The sequence below is a fragment of the Saccostrea echinata genome, unplaced genomic scaffold (assembly GCF_033153115.1).
Source record: "Saccostrea echinata isolate AGI-Se365-2 ecotype Australia unplaced genomic scaffold, CSIRO_AGI_Sech_v1 ptg000017l, whole genome shotgun sequence".
Taxonomy (NCBI): Eukaryota; Metazoa; Mollusca; class Bivalvia; order Ostreida; family Ostreidae; genus Saccostrea; species Saccostrea echinata.
Window position 1 is genome coordinate 4,254,825 of NW_026889766.1, and position 16,353 is coordinate 4,271,177.

Sequence of the window (16,353 nt, forward strand, 5' to 3'; positions counted from 1 at the left end):
TTGACTGGGGAATTTGCCCTTTCAATGTTACCTATTAATAAAAATTTCAAAATACTTTTCGAAAATATCATTAATGCTTTCTCAGAAAATTTTATAGGGAATTTGAAATTCTATAAAATAATGTTAAAAGTTTTTTTTTAATGCAATCTTAAAAACAAACCAAGTATTCGCAAAATATTGTCTAGTTTTTAAAAAATCAAAATCTTGCTTGAATTAGAATAATCGGATACTTATAATAAACGTACTATTAAATATGCGTTACGCATCTCTCTCTCCCTCCCTCCCCCCCCCCTCTCTCTCTCTCTCGCTTTAAAATCATATAATTAATCTTTCATTTGTACGTATATTGTCGGACCCAAAAACCAAGCTGCTTGTCTGAGGCCGTTCTTTAACCGATCGATGGGTCGACAAAACGCATTTTGCCCGAGAACATAGTCAATAAATGTTTTGTTATACCTTTGTACATGTATCTTGTGCTGGCTTCCATGAAACCACACTCTGGTTAAACTTGGTTAATTTCGTCACTGTCGAACACCAACGAATGCAAATGAGATTTAGCTGAACCCGCCCACAATTTTGATGTAAGCTGTCCAATTTCTCATCAACACAGGTCAAATATTTTACTCAGCGGCCAAACATCGTTTTTTTTATGACCGCTCAGTACAACATTGGAAATGTGTATAGATTTATATAGAAACCAATTTTTAAAGGTATCATAAAATTTTGTGTTGTACTCTGGAAATCTTCAGAATAAACTCTGAAAATATTGTAGGGAGCAAATGTCAAGAGTGATTTGTGCATATGTGTATAAATGATAGAGGCTCTGTTCGAATGATTAAAACTCTGTATCAGACAAGGCGGTCTGTGAGAAAATAAATTATCTGTAAAAATCTTAACAGAAACTTTGAGTTGGTAAAGTCATGGAAAGAGAAAGGCGCTTCACAGTTGCTGATCTTGTAAATGGACAGTTACGCGGTAAAATAAAAAAAAATAAAAAAACATGGACAAACAAAATTAAGCTACTGGTACGATTTTTAGCGAATTAAATTAAAATTGAGAAACGGTTTTAATAAGTGGCTATTGGACCAAACTGTGTGAAATGTAAAGGGAGATTTAAAAAAAAAAAACATGGCGCAATGTTTTTTGACGTTATAATGTAGCTCCGAGGTTACCAAACATGTTGATTTTAAAATTAAGTTAATTGATTTCTGTTAAATCGAATGGAATGAAACTTCACACTTCAACAAAATAAATATTTTTATATTAGAAAATGTGTACTTTTTAAATATTTCTTGAAAGTAATATAACGAACTTTCTAATAACCCTCGTATTTGCGTAGCGTCGCTAGATTGACATCATAACGTCATCGTGTTATTTCTCAAAGAAACTATCTATATTCAGATAGCTTTGTAGGAAAATTGATTTGAGATAATTGCAAAAATTAAGCTGAATTAAAAAGAGGATATCTTAGACATGTTTCAAAAAAATCTTCATCAGATTTGGGGACAGGGCCGATTTTGGTACATAACGTACTTTCTTCTTTGTTAAACAGTCTGTTTTTATGAAATTACAAAAAAAAGGAAAGGAAATATATTATCACAGCTTTCAAGCTTTATGTACGACCTTATACGCACTGGACCAAATCTAAATAGTCAACAGATTATGAACTTACAGACAACAGTCAACATGATCTCTTTCTCTGCGCGATGACATCAAAGGTGAACTGTAGGTTTGTCTTTCAATTAATGAACTGCCATAAGTGTAATATATCTTTTAAAATCTGTATTCACACTTAAAATTAGTATTCATTTCATAACTCTGTACGTTGTTGGTATTTATTCATATGAAATTTAAAAAATAGTTTGTTAAGCCAGATGAACTGTCTATAGAATAAAAGGGTGGGAAAATATTTTTAACAAAGATACAAAGCGTCTCAAATAATATAACTTCCCAATCGCGTGTATGTTCATATCATGTTTAAAAAAAGATTAAGAGATTACTGCATAACTAGCGATCAGATTTCAGTACACTATGAAACATTATATCTAAAAAAAAAAAACTGTTCGTCATTATTTGACACCATGTTTCTACAGAATGAAATAACAAATATACGTATTTTAGGTACTTTCTCACAATGATCAGGTCTCCCGTGTCGTGCAGTGGTTAAAGCGTTTCTATTGCTTGTTTTGAACGTATTTCATTGAATAAATCAAAAGAACTGGAAAACAGTTCTAGCCACTTGCTGCTTTCTTTCCTTAAATGTATCAATTTATTAAATGATTGAATAATTCAAATCTCTCTGACTAGCTGAGATCCAAAAATGTAGAAAAATATTATGTTATATTCACCTGCACGTGACCTTCCAGGTAAGCATTAGGATTTATTTTCTCTGAATTGGTCTAAAAATAGATCGGGAAATTTCAAATTGATACAAATAGTTTTGGAAAGCTATTTAGGTGAACATAACATTACTTACTTACTTTATTATTCCTGTTCGCTCCTTGGGGAGCACAGGGCCGCAACCACACCGCGCCATTGGACCCTGTTGTGGGCTTTTTTTTAATGGGGTCCAGGTAAAACCTGCCTCTTTTACCTCCATTTCCACGGACCTTCTCAACCTTTGTCTGGATCTCCCAACCCTCCTTTTTCCTCGTAGGTTCCAATCCAGAGCCTGTTTTGTAATGTTTGAGGATTTGCGTAAAGTGTGGCCTATCCAACCCAATTTTCTCTTCTTTATGTCAATATATATGAGATTTGGTTGGTTCTCTCCCATAGGCTGTTGTTTGATATTGGTCAGGTCATGTGATGTTAAGGATATGGCGCAGACATTTATTGATGAAATATTGTAGTTTGTTGTTTATTGTTTTAGTTACTTTATATAACAATATAGAAAATAAAATTTGGGGTGTGTGATTCTGGGGGGGATGCAGGGGACCTCCCCCGTTTTTCCTGCACGTAACATTTTACTTTTAATTTAGGCTAAAATATTCATTGAAAGGCTGGTCTCCCACTAATGGACCTTATCCCCCACTCCTTACCCCACCTCAACCCCAAAACAAAATTTGAAATTTCTATTTTCTTGGGGGCTTATCAAAGATTTTTTTCACTGAAAATTTTCCCTGATTATGCACCCCACACTTTTTAAAATCGACCCTATATAAGAGCCTGCAATTATTTCTTCTTTTTTTTTTCATGGCAAACTTAAGCTTAAAAAGTTTCAAATTAATACGACTTTAAATGTTAATTTAACCCTGTTTCTCTCATTACATTTGAGTGGGATTTCAGCAAATGTAAACAAGTTAAATGGCATGAACTGCTTAATCATTTTGTATCATTTAATCATTAAATCATATAATATAACAATTATTACTGTTTTTTAAGTCAGTATGATGGTTTAGCCACCTTCAAAGTACAATATTCACCTCGGCCTTTGAGCTCGGTGAATATTGTACTCCTCAGGTGGCTAAATCATCGTATTGACCTCAGAAACAGCAATAACTGTATAATGGCATGCAAAATAGATGATGAAGTTCTGAATTTTACAAAAAGTACAAGTTGTTTTTTTTTTTAATTTTAAAGGTTTGTAGATTTTACAGATTTGTATTAATAGTGACAAATTCATCAATCAAAACAGGTGTTTGAAAGATTATTTCAAGCATTAAGATACCTTTAGCTAGCAAAAAAGAAGTGATATACATCTTAAATCTAACTACATGAACATTAAAAAAAAAAACTATGGGGCGTTTGCCCTAGAGTCGCTAAGTAAGGAGTTCATCCTTACGGCACGGGTTCGAATCCCACTGTCGGACATGGGTACCGGTTCTTCGGATGAGACCGTATAAACTGAGGTCCCGTGTCGCAGTAGGTGCTGGCAGGAAAAAAGTTCCCCTGCTGGCCGTAAGTATTGAGTACAGGTTTAAATTTGCGGCCCTCTACCGTCAGGTGGTGGCGTCTCAATATTCGTAAAAAAAATTCTCGAAGGAACTTTAAACAAACAAACAATGGACAGATCTCTCTCTCTCTCTCTCTTTCTCTCTCGTACAATATTTAATATTCACATAATTTTAAATGTATGAAGGTTGGTTTCTTACCTATCATCCTCATTTAGTTTAAAGGGAAAAATTCTTTAATTTTAGAATAATTTCCAAACTGTTCATGAAATATGATAAAATATAGCTAATTTGCTACCTAAAATAATAGCATCTATTTAATTATCAAAAATAGATGCATTTATTTTATGAGAAAAGAAGTCGGGTTTGATGAATGATGTACAGAGATTCCATAATTAACATCGGGTTCGGGCTCCCTTTTAAATCTGGTTGCTGAACGGTGAACAGACGCAGATCTATCAAGAGCATAAATTGGTAAAAATACAAGTAATCGACTGGTAAAAAATTGTTATTGTAACTGATATTGCAACTTTATATAACATTTCATACAAGTTTATCATCTATTGAAAATAATTTTGATATTTAAATGAACGATGGTCTTGGATTGTCGTCTGCTGCCTAAGCACATGGTAGCATGATAAAATAGGTGCCTCAGAAATTACATAAAATTGACTGATTTTGTAATTTTTTATCAAGAATATCACAGAAGTTATGATTAATTTTATTTTCGGGAATATTTAGTTATTGAAATGTATGAAATTGGGTGACGAAATCCATATCCGAAAAATATGGATTTATTCTGTTTAAATTTGTGATAAATTGGTAAGTTTTTATGTTGCATGAGAAATCCAAAAAAGAAAACGCAGTACAACAGTGAGGGTTAGTGCTACCGAAGGGAATCCAAGGTCAGTAAACCCCCCTCCTGAGTCTAGTGGAACAGGGAGGACAGCAGGTGAAGATGCATTAACCGCTGCACAGACTTCGACAAGAGGCACTTCAAAGAGAAAGCGCACAGCTAGTAAGGAAAAGCCCAGAGATCTGCCCCAGGCTGAACCACAAAGTACAGCAACAAAAAGTCTGCAGGATGGCCTAACTAGTACCGCAGAGACATCAGGTAGTCTGAGTGACAATGTGGTGCTTGATTATGAAGCACCGTACATGGTTGAGTCTGTCAACAATTTGTTGTCGTCCAATGTTTCTCAGAACAAAGATAAAATTGTTAATTCTAAATATGTTGATATAAGTTTATTATTGGACAATACATCTATTACTGAAGCATCTGAGAAGAAAATTTACTTCAATGAAAAAGGAGAGCTTGTTACCAAAGAAAGTTCAAAAGCTAAAATTAATATTAACACAATTGAAAAATGGACTGATGCTTTTTTGATTTATAGTAGCATTTATGCTTCAGCCCATCAAGATGAAGTGCAGGATGCACGACATTAGGTTAGGGGTTGCAAGAGGGATGGGTATGGGATGGAAAAAGTATGATGAACAGTTCAGATTAAGACGAAGTGTTAACCCATCAATTTCCTGGGCAGCTATAGATCCTGAACTTTGGCTTATGTGCATGCATGCCCCATCGCCACAGGCCATCTCAACCCAATCCTCACCTGGGCAAATATTGCACAACAAATGTTTTAACTTCAACTACAGGGGCTTCTGTAACAAACAGGGACGTGGGTATCTGCATATGTGCATTAAATGTAACAATGGTCACCCCATCTCCGCATGTCCTTTGAAACAAGTAAATATAGCTCAATTTCAATCGCTAAAAGGGGAATCGTATCCGGGTTATAACCAGCATAGTGGTCACTTTCTTTCCCCTGGAATACCCAGATTTCAACCCCTCTTTCGAGCCCCAGGTGCCAGTAGTAGTACAAAACCCCAACAATATAGACCACTGAAAAATATGGGACCTAGGAAAAACACCTATTAAAGTGGATCAATTATTGAAATATTTAAACGATTATCCAAAATACAGCCCAATTTTTAAAGGATGGATTTTTAAATGGTTTTAAACTCCAGTACTTGGGGCCAAGGGTTCATGTGTCTTCTAAAAACTTGCTATCAGCGCAGCATCACCACATCGAGTTGATGGAAAAAATACAAAAAGAAATAGGGTTAGGTCGGGTAGTAGGACCATTTAGTCTACTTCCTATATCAAATCTTCATTTGTCACCAGTTGGTATTATTCCAAAATCTGATGGGGGTTGGAGAATGATTACTCATTTGTCATACCCAGAATCAAATAGTATAAATGATTTCATTGTTCCAGAGCTATGTACAGTAAATTATTCGTCATTTGACAAGGTGGTAGACATGATTTGTGGGTTAGGGAAAGGGGCTCTTTTAGCGAAAGTTGATGTTAAGAGTGCTTTTAGATTAATACCAATATATCCAGGTGATTTTGATTTGATAGGGTTCTCGGTAGATGGGCTTTATTACATAGACAAATGTTTACCAATGGGCTGTGCAATAAGTTGTAAGATATGGGAGACATTTGCAACATTCCTTCATTGGGTAACAAAATTTCAAACTGGTTTAGAGACTTTAGATCACTACTTAGATGACTTTATTTTTGCTGAAAAAGGGGGAACGTCAGAGTGTATTCGGCTTATGGAAAATTTCAAAAGTATTACGACTGATATTGGTGTCCCATTCGCTGAGGATAAAACTGCAGGCCCTACTACAAGAATTACATATTTAGGATTAGAAATTGACACTATTGAAATGGTTATAAGAATAACACAACCCAAAGTTATCATGTTGACAGATATGGTTAAAGACATGTTAGGAAAAAAGAAGGTTACCCTTTGAGATTTACGGTCTTTAGTAGGGATGCTTAATTTTTTTTGGTAGGGCAATTAGGTCAAGCAGGGCATTTAATAGGAGATTTTATGATGCAATGAGTGGTGCGTCTAAACCTCATCACTTTATTAGAATTTCAACAGGCATGAAAAGCGATTTGGAGATGTGGTTAAAGTTCTTACAAAAATTTAATGGTGTATCATATTTTCCCGAGTCTGAGTGGACAAATTCCAATGTCTTAGAATTTTTTACTGATAGTGCAGGTGCTACTAATTTGGGATGTGGTGCATACTTTAAAGGTAATTGGACTTTTCTAGCATGGCCTGAGCAATGGAAAGATCGAGATATAATGAGAGATATAACTTTTTTAGAATTAGTGCCTGTTGTATTATCAATTCACATTGATAACATTGCACTGGTTAGTATTATTAACAAGCAAACCTCCAAATCAAAAAGGACAATGGATTTAGTAAGATATTTTGTTTTAAAATTAATGAATTACAATGTTATTTTTAAAGCTAAGCATATACCAGGTATATTCAATAGTATAGCAGATGCAATTTCTCGTAAACAGTGGAGGCATTTCAGGGACCTGGCACCGAGTGCAAAAGAGACGCCACAAAGTATACCAGAGGAATTTGTGAAAATGATCTACAGCTTGAAGTAGAAAAATTACTGGAGGCATCTTTGTCCACAAATACAAAATTGTCGTACAGTACTGGATTAGAATCATTTCAAAAGTTTTGTTACTCCTTTAATTATGAACAAATCTGGCCACCACCATTAAATCATATAGTGCAGTTTGTGGCATTCTTGTCATGTTCAGGCTATTCATATTCAACAGCTAGGTCATATGTTGCTGCCATCAGTTTTCAGTGTAAGTTAAAGAATCTTCAGGATGAAACAAAAAATTTTATTGTAATAAAGCTATTGGAAGGTATGAAAAGGATTAAGAGCCCTCGAGACACAAGATTACCCATTACACCCACATTATTATCAAAAATTGTGCAAGTTGTGCCCACAGTATGTTATAATACTTATGAATCAAACCTTTTTAATGCTGCATTTACATTAGCCTTTTTGGTTTTCTACGGGTGGGAGAATTTGCTTTGTCAACAGGAAATGATGTACATAGCATTGTTCAGGTTTCTGATATCAAAATTGAACCTGACCAGAGGACATTACTCTTGAATATTCATCGATCAAAGTCTGATCAACATGGAAAAGGTGTTACACTAAGAATTCAAAGGGTGGGCAACAATAGATGTCCTGTGGGATGCATGTCTAAATATTTGGCTGTTTGACCCAAAATCAAAGGACCATTGTTTTGTCATTTTGGGGGAAAGCCTATCACTAGATATCAGTTTACTGCAATTCTGGAAAAAGCTTTAAAAGTTATAGGGGTTGGGGGGAAATTTAAAGCACATTCCTTTAGAATAGGGGCAGCCACTGCTGCAAATGAATTGGGTTGTTCTTCAGAGATAATAAGGGAGGCAGGCAGATGGAAGTCTCAAGTGTATAAGTCATACATTCGGTGTCCGCTTGTTAAACTCTTCTAAAGCTTTATCAGTGTGCAAGTCATGAAAAACATTTCATGGGTGTAAATTTAATTTGTTTAAAAAATAAGTCTGATATGCAATGGATTATTTGTTAATGGCATATTGAGATAGTAAATACAAGGGGTTAATCCTCTAACATATAAATCGACACTATTTTAGCTCCACTAAGTATTACAGAAAGATATCAAGTTTGGTGTGTAGGCTCTTCAATAATACGGAGGGCATTTGTGGCAGCACGTAACCGACCAGGAGGCTTGAATCTAGGGCTGGAAAGAATAGGACAGAGAATATGGTGGCAAGGATACTCTGGGCTAAAGATTACTGACTTAAAAATGAAATTGTTTTGTTTGAAGCGAATAGAAATGCCACCACAGTTTATTCTTATTCATTGTGGAGGAAATGATTTAGGTAGGAGGGATAAAAATCTGTGTAAACCAATACATGAATCAAAAAATGACTTGAAAGCCTTGGTACATCACTTCCCAAATTCCAAATTTATATGGTCTCAGGTCCTTCCTAGGTTGGAATGGAGGTACTCCCAAAATGATCAAGCAATGGAAAGAGCAGGTGTTTGTTTTAATAGAGCTATCGCTAAACATGTCCTTAGTTTGGGAGGTTGTTATAAAATATCCAGAACTCCTGCTGGATATATCTCCCTTTTTGTTAAAAGATGGTGTTCACCTTTCTGACCTGGGAAATTCTGTATTTCTTAACACAATTCAGGGGGGTCTAGAATACTTCCAGCTAAAATTAGGAACAGTCTATCCAGAAGGAAATAACTAAGAGCGTAGAGTATTGTCGTGGGTCACTTGACTTGGTGCTCCCTTGTGGGGTGACTGCAAACTTTGACTTGTTTGCAGCCATTTGGCGTATGCGCACACTAAAGGCAACTGATATTTAAACTAAGTATTATTATTGTGAAATAAGTTGAATAATGGTTAACACTGAGTCAAAATTTTGTGCTCATGGGAACTGCATTGTTTGTGACTGGGTTTGATAACTTTTATAATAACTGCATTTTGTATTGAGATGATTATTGGAGGTTGTGTATGTAGTAAAGATTAAGTAACTGTCCGCGGATTACCCGGGATGGTCCATTTTATATAATTGCTGAATTTGATTGATGTTTGATTGATTTGTTGTTGATGCTTAAGTGGGTCTGCCAATGTTGTGTTGATTTGTTCGGCGACCCACGAATATTGCCACGACAATACTCGCCACATACAAATAAAAAATTGTTAACTTTAGTGTTGTTGCATTTTCTCTATATAAATAAAGCGTTTCCAATGAAGGTTCCTGATAATATGAAACATTAATATAGTTTTCCAAAGTTAAAATGTTCTAGTTGATACTTGTGTTATTATCTTCAAAACATTTTTTCTAGTTTAATTCCAGGTTCATATTCTTTTTACGAGAAATCTTGTCATTTAAAGTGACCCCTTTATAAGACCAAGCAATAGAATTAGTACAAAGTAAATACTTAAATAAGTAAACTAGTTTATCATGCATATTTTGGAAAACTGATCATTAAACCACCAATTATAAAAAACATATTATCAAATTCAGTTTGACATCTCTGCACATATAATTTGAATAATGAAGTAGACAGTATTAGATTATTTTGTTTAATTAAAGTTGTGAATTTAAATGGTGGATAATTTCATTTAGCTCATCAAACCGAAGGGTTAAAATGAGCATGAACATTTTTCCGTGATCTGCATGTCCATCTGAACATTAGAACATCTCTTAAAGGTTTATAGTTTTCTAAAGTAAAGAGTAGGAGAGGGGACTTACTTTTACCCGAGACAATGACGGTTAATCCCTATACCCTATACACAATCAGTATACACAGGACGTCCGTGAATAGGGCGTTTTATACCTACGTTTTAAACAGCGTAAATAATGAAATTTGTAATCGTAAGCTAGCTCATCAAGAGAAAATACCATAGCAGATTATCTAGTAATAACCGTATTTCTTATCTTTCATATTATGGCTTCTGCATGTAAACAGAATAGACATGATAGACGTCTTAAAGTATAATTTATCTTTTTATCAATGATTTATTCTCATGTTATGTGGAAACGAAAAAAAAAACATTTTTTCAATGATTCGTACAAATAAAAGTGTATCCATCAAAAGTATTTAATTAGATAACCCGCCTTTGTATGATGAGTCGAATTGCGCTATTTTTAGCTAAGGAACACATTTTTAACTCACCTGAGCCAAAGGCTCAAGTGAGCTTTTCTGATCAAAATTTGTCCGTTGTCTGTCGTCGTTGTTGTCGTTGTCGTCGTTGTTGTCGTTGTTGTTGTAAACTTTTCACATTTTCATCTTCTTCTCAAGAACCACTGGGCCAATTTCAACCAAACTTGCCACAAAGTATCCTTGGGTAAAGGGGATTCAAGTTTGTTCAAATGAATAGCCACGCCTTCTTCCAAGGGGAGATAATTAAGAATTCGTGAAAAATTAATGGCATCATTAAAAAATCTTCTTCTCAAGAACCACTGTGCTTGAAAATATGAAACTTATGTGGAAGCATCCTCAGGTAGTGTACATTCAAGTTTGTTCAAATCATGACCCCTGGGGGTCGGGTGAGGCCACAATGGGCGATCAAAGTTTTACATAGGAATATATAGGAATAATCTTTAAGAATCTTCTTCTCAAGAACAGAAAAGCCATGATTGGTCATATTTACATGGAAGCATCCTCAGGTAGTGTAGATTCAAGTTTGTTCAAATCATGACCCCCGGGGGTCGGGTGGGGCCACAATGGGCGATCAAAGTTTTACATAGGAATATAAAGGAAAAATCTTTTAAAAATCTTCTTCTCAAGAACAGCAAAGCCATGATTGGACATATTTATATGGTAGCATCCTCAGGTAGTGTAGATTCAAGTTTGTTCAAATCATGACCCCCAGGGGTCGAATGGGGCCACAATGGGCGATCAAAGTTTTACATAGGAATATATAAGAAAAATCTTCTTCTCAAGAACAGCAAAGCCATGATTGGTCACATTTATATGGTAGCATCCTCAGATAGTGTAGATTCAAGTTTGTTCAAATCATGACCCCCGGGAGTCGGGTGGGGCCACAATGGGCGATCAAAGTTTTACATAGGAATATATAGGAAAAATCTTTAAAAATCTTCTTCTCAAGAACAAAAAAGCCATGATTGGTCATATTTACATGGAAGCATCCTCAGGTAGTGTAGGTTCAAGTTTGTTAAAATCATGACCCCCGGGGGTCGAGTGGGGCCACAATGGGCGATCAAAGTTTTACATAGGAATACATAGGTTAAATCTTTAAAAATCTTCTACTCAAGAACAGCAAAGCCATGATTGGTCATATTTAAATGGAAGCATCCTCAGATAATGTAGATTCAAATTTGTTCAATTCATGACCCCCCTCCCCCTCCCCCAACCACTTTTTTATTTAAACTTTTCAACCTTTCAAGACTGAACTGATTTCTGCTTTTTCCTAGCCATAGTGCTCAGGTGAGCGATGTGGCCCCTGGGCCTCTTGTTAAAAAAATGTTGAAAAGCCACAATTACTGGTCTTAACAATTACTATAGCAAGTATTTCTGTTTTGGTATCCCAATCCAAATATACGCAAAAATAGCAATTGTAATTACTATTTTTCTTTACTTCAGGTATAGGTTTAATTTAAGTTTTGTGTTGCCATGTCCGAGAGAAATGACGCTTTTTTCATCTAAATGCAAACAAGATTTCAATGACGTATACATGTATTTTAAAAATTAAAGAAAGGTATGAGAAACAAAATAATGCATAATCAATGACAAAACACGTTGTGCTATCGAGAGGCACATGTACAGTGTAGTTTAATTTTGATAAAATACAGTGACTAGCCAAAAAAAAAACGTACCTTAAGACACTTGTGAAATTTAAGGGCTTTAAAGAGCATGTGCTCGGACAAAAATTCAATAGGATTTGGATGTAAATATTGTTACTCTACCTATAATAATAATATACATATCCTCCATATGATGTTTTAATTTTTGGATAAAATAATATTTTTATAATAATTTCTTCTCGCAAATTATAAATGTCGAACTAACACATTTGCTAAATCAGCAAATATAAAGAAAAAGGAAGAAAAGCTAGAAAAAAAACTTTTCAAAAAGTGAAAAAAAGTACCCCGTCCTTGATTCGATCCCACGACCTTTTCTTTAGAGGGCACATGCTTTTTTCAAAGCTTTTATTCGCTCACGCTTTATCCACTATGCTATCTAGGTTGTTATTTCATAAAGGAAATATAAAACCTTTATTATTAACAAAATTTATTTGAGACTTCGTGGGTATGTTAAGGCTACACTCAGAGATATCCTACTTGCCTTTACAATATGACGTCATAGTAAGCTGTATGACGTGAACTTTAGAAATAGTGATTTCTTAATATCTACATTTAAAGTTTAATTTCAGGCCAAAGAAATGAATGGAATCATTCAAAACATAATATAAACTAAATCTTGTGGTTTTTTGATGGTATAAATAGCTAAGTATTTAGCACGGGGGTTAAATACCAAACCCTTGACGTCATAACAATTGATCAAATATTTGCCGAGTGAAATTAAACGTGACGAGAATTCATGTAAACAAATATATAAAATGGGAGTTTTAAAGCATATACCGTGAATGTTATATGTGATTCATAAGGAATAAAGATTAAGAATCAGGTACGCTGATATATTCTTATCATGTATTCTTATAATGAACACAGGCAGTGCTTTGAAATCCCGATCAGCCTTTCCTCTGTCGTTCTATAACAACAAAGATGCAAAAATTCAACACTACGCCGCATACTTTGAAACATAATTTTTATTTGTATCGAAAGCTTGTATTCTATAGTACTTAGAAAGTGCTGCTAGAATCGTGTGGTTAACATGAATTGATAACAATTCCTTGATCGTATGTATAAAATGTAAAAATTTTGGTAAGGTTTCATGCGAAACTTTGGAATATTTATTTCTGTGTAGGGAGAGTAGGATTCTAGCAGCACTTTTCATGGCCCAGTGATGTTTTTACATAATTATTTTCACTAAAAGAAATGAATTATCTCCGGTGTAGTGTTGAACTTTTCACTTTTTCATTAAGGCTATTTTTCTATTTATAGTTTGACCAACTTTACAAAATTTAACCTTTTGAACAGTTGGTGTTAGGGCTTTCATACTTCACATCCGAACTTCTTTGTGACAAGACCTTTCCTTCGGAATAAATATTTTTAACCTTGTGACCTTCACCTTGGAGTTTGACCCACTTTTTAAAAAAAATTAACCTTGGCAATACCTTTTGAACTTTTGGGACTAGCGTTTCACATTCACAGGTGTATTCCTTGTGACAATGTCGTTCATTGGATATCAACAATTTTTGCTATTTGACCTTGACCCTGGAGTTTGACGTATACTTTTAAAAACTTATCTTTGACCTTAGAATTTGACCTACCTTTGAAACATTTTAATCTTGTTCATAGCTTTTCAACGGTTGGTGTTAGGGTTTTCATATTTTTACATGTGTGTTTTCTGTGACAAGACCCCCCCCCCCCCCTTGAGTTCGGAGAGTTTTGACTTTTGTCCTTGACCTTGGGGTTTGACCTACTTTTGAAAAAAATGTTGACCTTTTCCATAATTTTTGATTCATTAATGCTAGGGCTTTCATATTTCAATGTCTATTTCTTGTGACAAGACATTCCCTTGGACACCGCTAATCTGTCCTTGACCTTAAACTTTGACTTGAGTATCAAAAAAATTTAAACTTTACCATACTTTTCAACAGTTTGTCCCAGCGGATTCATTTTTTACAGTTAAATTCCCTAAGACTAGATCTTTCTTTGGGTAACATAATTTTTTTATCTCTTGACTTTGACCTTGGAGTTGGATTCGGATATGAGAAACTTAAACCTTTGCCATAAGCTGCAATACCGGGGCATCAGTGTTTCACAAACACGTCTTGTTCAATATCCAAACTGGACAAAAACATTCACAATGAATCCTTTAATCATTGTGTTGAACCCAATAAATTATTATGACTCAATCTATGGTCTAAAAGAACATGACTGAACTTATCTAGTCAAAAACTCACAGATTGGGATTTTTCTTAACCAGTGTGTGTTATGGCTTTGATGAAAGATTATTTGGATGAGTTTGGATGAGAGACTATCAATTCGTTACCGTCTTTTTTCTAGTGAAACATTGCTGGTATCATGCAGAGTATGACATGGCCTTAACTCAAGTTTAAGGTCACTAAGGATAAGCTGTTTTGACTGGATGTATAGACTGTAAGAACATATGTGAATTTTAGAAGTCAGTAATATACAGATGGAGTTTGCTCATAACCAGCGTGTGTCATGGCTTTCGCAAGGTCATTTGGACAAGTTCAAGATCTTGTACATACCTTTATCGTCTTTTTACTACAGAGTGAAACATTGTTAGTTGATAACCTTTACAAGATTGCTTATAACCTTAGAATATGACAGGACCTTGACTCAAGGTCACTTCTTCCTGCACGCAGCTCCAACGAAAGACCTACTCGTTGCTTTGAAACGAGCTCGGCTCTAGTTAAAAAGGTATTTTTTTTATTCTAATTGTAACTTTTATTTCATGGTCAACTAACAATCTAAAACTTATGTGATTACTTTAAACCAAAGTTTGTATTTATAAAGTAGGAATATGTTTGCATAGGCGGGGATCATAACAGTTTCTTGAATCTCCGTACAATAATGAGGACACCCATTTTTATTGACTTTATACATAGCATTACCTGGTAGTCAGTGCATGATTGTAAGAAATATTTATTTTTCATTCTGTTTTCTGATAAAATTAACCTTATATACCGTTGTCTAATAACGTAGACAACGGTAAGTTAAGTTGATGAAGACATAATTGTACAAAATTAAAAAAAAATATTTATACATTACTAAGAAAGAATATATTTATTTTAAATTAAACGATTATCTACACTGATTTGTTTCATTCTACCCGATTTTGTGCATTTAGTTTAATCCCTGACCTCATCGCAGCCACACCTTCCTCCTCCAGTCAACACCACACGCACTTCAGAATTTGTTTGACAAATTATCAATGAATAATTCTTATTATACTTTACTTCACATACTGTTTACAGCAGTTTAATGATACAAATTCAATGTATATTATCAATTACAGTACAAATATGTGAAGAGGGCTTAAACACGGACCCCTGGAAATTTCAGAGGTGGGATCAGTCTTCTGGGAGGAGTAAGCATCTCCTGTTGACCGGTTAAGCTCGCCGTGAGCCTTACATGTATGTATTGATAAGGTAAACGGAACTTTACGTAGTCAAATCTAGTATAAAAACAATGGTCAAACAATTGGTATTAGACAAGTCAGAGAAAATACGACCCAGTGATAGGTTATATTTGTTAAGAAATTCATTAGAACGACCATTGAATTTACGAAATGTTGCCTTTTCACGAGGTTGTTGAAATCCCTGTAGCATCACCTTATCAATGAGTAGTATGCCTAGCTTTAAAACTGGTCGTACTCAGATCAAGCTCTTGAGTAGCGAATAAGTTGGGAGACATAAACATAAGAAGCAGTGATAGAGGAATATTACAAGACAAGCATTCGCTCATGACTTAAGTACTATTCCACGTAAGAATCAGGCAGGGGGCGGCACATGAAGGGTTTTCAATTTTTTTTAAACTTCGCATGCTGGTAGAGTATGCTTAGTAACTTCCTAAAATAAAATATTTTTTATCAAATCAGTGTCTGGTTTCCATGGCAACAGAAACATTGCTTGCAGCATATTATGGCTGAAATTTCCTCTAAAAATTTGCAAAATTGCCAATATTCAAGTTTAAATAAAAAGAAAATCAGAAAAGAAATCACAATTATATTTATTGCTCATTCAAATACAGCTCAACTAGTTACTTATAATAAATTAAAATATTTTTATGTCCAGTAAGATGTTTTAATTTTACACTGAAAAGGGGAGATAATCCAAATTTGCAAAAACTTGAAAATATCCATTTTTTTGAGGATTTTCGTCTATTAAAAAATATAAAAACCCAACAGCCAAATCAAAAGACTGTGCTATTTT